This window comes from Lycium ferocissimum, chromosome 11 (assembly GCF_029784015.1).
Source record: "Lycium ferocissimum isolate CSIRO_LF1 chromosome 11, AGI_CSIRO_Lferr_CH_V1, whole genome shotgun sequence".
Lineage (NCBI taxonomy): Eukaryota > Viridiplantae > Streptophyta > Magnoliopsida > Solanales > Solanaceae > Lycium > Lycium ferocissimum.
Window position 1 is genome coordinate 9,963,191 of NC_081352.1, and position 5,030 is coordinate 9,968,220.

A 5,030-nucleotide genomic window follows, 5' to 3' on the forward strand; every position below is an offset into this window, starting at 1 on the left:
AGTGGTGTGGAAATACGGAGGAAGGCCAAGGGCAAAAATCGGAATTTTGGAAATTAGTTTCGAGAATTGCAAAATATGATCCATAGGTAATTGGGCTAAAAAAAAAAAAGGAAATTGAGGCCCAAGTGTTAAGGGGTGGCCGGCCATGTTTGGCCCAAACCCATGAGAAATTAGTCATGTGATTAGTCACATGACTAATTAATATAAGATGATGATTATGGATATTCATCCATAGATCATTCAAGAAGCAAGAAGAAGAGAAGAGAAAAAAAGAAAGGAGCATTCGGCTCCAAGGAAAGAAAAAAAAAAGAAAGAAAATTTCCTAGCCTTCAATCTTGATCCAAAAATCTCATCCTTCTTGAATTCTTGACAAGTGCAAGACGCTCTTCGACGTGGCATAATTATTTAAGTGAGGAAGTTACGTTTGTGGCAAGTGGAAGTTGGAAGAAGAGGTAAGAATTTCATGTTCTTTACATGTTATGGAAGGTTATATATATTGTAGTATGTAGAATTGAATGAAGACTATGAAAATGTTATGTGTTGGAAGTGAGCCGTGTAGGTGTGCTATGTATATGTGGCCGTGTGGCATGTAGAATTGGGAAGGAGATGAATTCATTTTATTTAGTGTATTAGTTGTGTTGTTATGGTCTTGTGATGTAAGTGAAAGATTAATGGCCTAAGTTAGCATGAAAATTGATTGTAAATGTTATGAGAAATTTATGTGACTTTTATATAGTTTTTATATAATGATGAAAGTAAGATCTTAGAGGTGAATTATGATTATGATTTATGAAATTGGAAGATGGAAAAATGTTATGAATGTGCATGTTGAAGATTAGAGGTTTTGGATGAATTATGGTTTGACGGAAACCTTGCATATTTTGAGTGATAATGAGAAATGTGTCCGAAATGTATTTGAATGGCCTTGTATTAGTAGAGGAATATGAAAACGTTGACATTGGATGAAAGGTGTGAAGTTAGAACGGAAGTTAATGCATTATGTAGAAGGAAAGACTAATTGTGTTAATATGTGTTTTGTAGCGATTATTGGTGTTGTTGTTGGGTTGGTTGTTGTCATTTAAGCCGAGTTTAATTCTCGGGGATGTTGGATTTATAGGGGAGATGAGCGCCCAAATTCTTGTAGACAAATAAGGGCTAAGAATAAGCTCCCCAAAGGCATATGATTTACATTTGGTAACTTTGACCATTTGTGCATTCTAGACGAAACGGATTTGAGTTTAAGCGAGCATAAGACGTCCGTAAGGTATGTAAAGCCTACCTTTTCTTCATTTGGCATGTCCTAGTCATACTAGGTTAAGATGGAATCCCTCGGGGATAATTCTCGCTCTTGGAAATTCGAGTTTGATTTTGAGTACTATTCATTCAGCACATTTGAACTATAATCTTTGCATTTGGTTAAAAGAATGCTTAAACCTCCATAGCTTCCGCAAATGTATCCGAAATGCTTCGAAACTCTCACAGATGACTTTATGGATCCTAATGTTTACAATTTATGTCCGCCGCCTCGACTTGACCCGAGGTGGGCCCGCAAGTCCCGAGACTTCCCTTATTTGATTTGTTTGGTTCGTTTCCGTACGATATGAAAGGAAAATGTTTGCCTATGACTCTAAGGTCCGTTAGAAATGTCCTATAACGTTATTTGAACGTTCCTCACTATGAATGATACTAAATTCCCGAAGAATGACCTACGATGTGTTTTTGAGAAAAGTTGATAATTTAAAAAGTCCGCAACTTTTGTATGTTAATCGTTAGCTCGATACTCAATTTGAGCCCTCCGAAGTTAATATATATGTATATGAGATTATGCGTCAAGTCCTGGAATTTACTTTTGATATGCATATGGTTTCTGCACTACTCCGCTCGTGCCAATTATTATGATTTCGTTCGCCGGTGCCCGAGCCGGTTTTGTGATCGTGCGCATTGTGACACATTCTAGAAGAAGCACGATGTGTTACGGCTTTCCGAGACCTCGCCATAGGGCCGGTTACCGTTTATGGTGTTATGATGTGATATGGCATCCGATATGTTCCGATGATTTGATGTGTGTGACGTTATGATGTGTTCAGAGATGTACGGAGCTTTGAAAACTTCTCGGAGTATGATGTGTTGTGGCGCCGTGGGGTGACCACGTTCCGAGCCCTATGCATGATTTTTATTTGCATTCCGTACATTTGCATTCCGCACAAAGTTTGATCTGGCATTTCGTATTTGTTTCGTATCTTCCGACCCGCTCATGATTTGGATTACCGTACCTCCCGCTTTACATACTCGCACTTCTTTCGTACCGACCCCTTTCTTCTGGGGCCGCGTTTCATGCCCGCAGTACGTACGCTCGGTTGGGTGATCCTCCGGTTTAGGCTACCCATTCTCGCTACTTTGGAGTGCTCCCTCGATCCGAGCCCACATTTGGTATATATGTTTTGCTATGCATATTCCGTACATTCGTTACTATTCGGGTACGGCGGGCCCCGTCCCGTCATATGTTCGTATGTTCTCGTCTCGTTTGTAGAGGTTACCGTAGTCATATTTGTGGGTCATGGGTCCGGTTTGTTCGTATGAGATTCTGTTTTGCGTCCTTAAGCGGCCCCGTATGCTACAATGGCCGATGTGGCCCACATGTTTGTATGTATGTGTATGTCTGGGCGATGTGCATTCCGCCGCCTTTGATTTTGATATGATGATTCCGCACGGCGACCGCTTAGGATAGCATTCGTTTCGCATTTGTGTGATGTCCGCTATCGCTATCTACGTATAATATCTGTTAAACCTGGATATGCTCTAACACAACAATCTGGTTCGTAAGTTTGTTTGGGTGCCTAAGTAGGGCACCAGTCACGGCCCACGGGGCTGGGTCGTGACAACTTGCACGTGCTTCTTCAATGTTCACGTTTCTACCTTCATTAAAGTGCATACTAACATTAGAGAGCCGACAACTTAGCATACATGACTAAGACTTAGAGAAAATTGGGCAACGTCTCCTTTATTTATACAACTTCTTCCATATTATATATCAACTCCCAAACATCAATAATAACTCTCACGACATCGTCACAATAGCCTTTATTTAACTACATTATCCTTACTTCTCAACTCACTTCAATTCACCCATATTCATGGTCATATCACACAATTACGTTCATTCATATACAAGGTCTATTCCATGTTCTCAACATCATTTATAACATGATTATAATCATAATGTATAAAGAATCATGACTCATTCTAAACAATTACTCAAAGATGACACTATTCCCACATTCATGACCCATTTCCTATTTCCTTATATAACCCAAGTGTTTCAACTTTCAAATACCTTAAACAACATTAAAATGTCATAAAACTTACCTTAGATGGTGTAGGAATGGACCTTGGGTGCAAACACTTCACTTGAGAAAAACCCTAGTTTCACCTTCCCTTGGATTTCTTGTTTTGGATGAACTTTAATGGGTTTCTTACACTTGATTCACTTAACTTGATGTAGTTGATCACTAATATCTCTTGAATTTGTGTGGGAGAAATATTCTAGAGAGTTCTAGAGAGAAGGTGTGAAATGTGGAAATGAAATAATGAACTTGGTCCTCTTTTTAATAACTCAGCAATCTGATCCGTCGAGACATTATACGGACACTTATACGGTCCGTATAAGTGACCGTGAAATGGTCCTTTTATTCACCCTTCACTGTGACCATTATACGGTCCATTATACGGGCCGTATAAATTTATACGATCCTTACATTATACGGTTCGTATAATGAGCAGTATAACCCACCAGTCCACTGAACTTGTTCTCGTCACTTCATTTGATCTCCAATCCTTATGGAACCTTCTCAACACTTGTTTAACACTTCATTAACAATCTAAGGGGCATTATAACTCTTCCCCAAAACATCATTAAGCCGTCATTAATTCGATACTCGCAAATCTTGCCCGACACATGACATATACCGTACTTTCCTTAACAACTTTCGTCTCCTACTTCAAATGTCTTTGAAATCTTATTTAGAATCATCAAATGCTATTTCTTACTTATCGAACATCATATACTTCATGCTCTTCACTAGCCTATTCACTGTGCATCAACGGAAAAATTTTCGAGGTGTAACATATATGCGTATATAACTCCTGTACAAGCTTCTGTGGGCATCATTATCCTATCCGACTGATCAGTGGTGCGTATATAATGCTTGTCGGATATATATATATGCATATAACGTCATAGGCCTCTGTGGGAAATCATCATCATAATATCACATATATATAATGCATAAGTATGATAAGATACATTATGAGTCTGTCGGAGTGATGTAAGGTCGTTACACCTCCGATTAATGTTATGTGACTGACATCAATGCCATTACAAGACTCTATATAACTCACAAATCAGGAATGAACTCTATTGAAGCAATACTATCTAATCGTGAAGCATCATGAAGACTTCTAGCTACTAAAAATGGAAACGTTATGGGATAGTGTTACGTTTACGTTCCGCTCATATAGATCATGCCAAAATAATAAGGTTAGCCTTAACATACCATAAATCGACAACACAATACCACAACAAACCTTTCGAACTAGTACTCCAACCTGATAACAAAGGAAGGCATTTACAACTTAGATGGTACTAGTATATCACCTATATCAAACGATAAATCGATTCTAAAATGAAATGGGTAGCATTTCCCCTATTTCTTAATCATCACAACGCATCCAATAGCCAACAATCAACACAACAACCTCATATGATCCTCTTTTAAACTCATATCAACAATATTTAGAGATATACAATAAAACAGCCCGGTATATGCTTCGTATACGACACCTATACACCTCCTTCTTCCAAATACACCAAGTATAACAACCTCAACACAATATCAACATCAACTACTATCCTTGCAACAAGAATTTAGCTCAAAACACATTAATAACATGGCTCAAAACAGATTACAACTCAACATAAACTCAAGTTCATATTTAAGCATTCCCTCCAACTTATTTCCGTCCAAACGTAG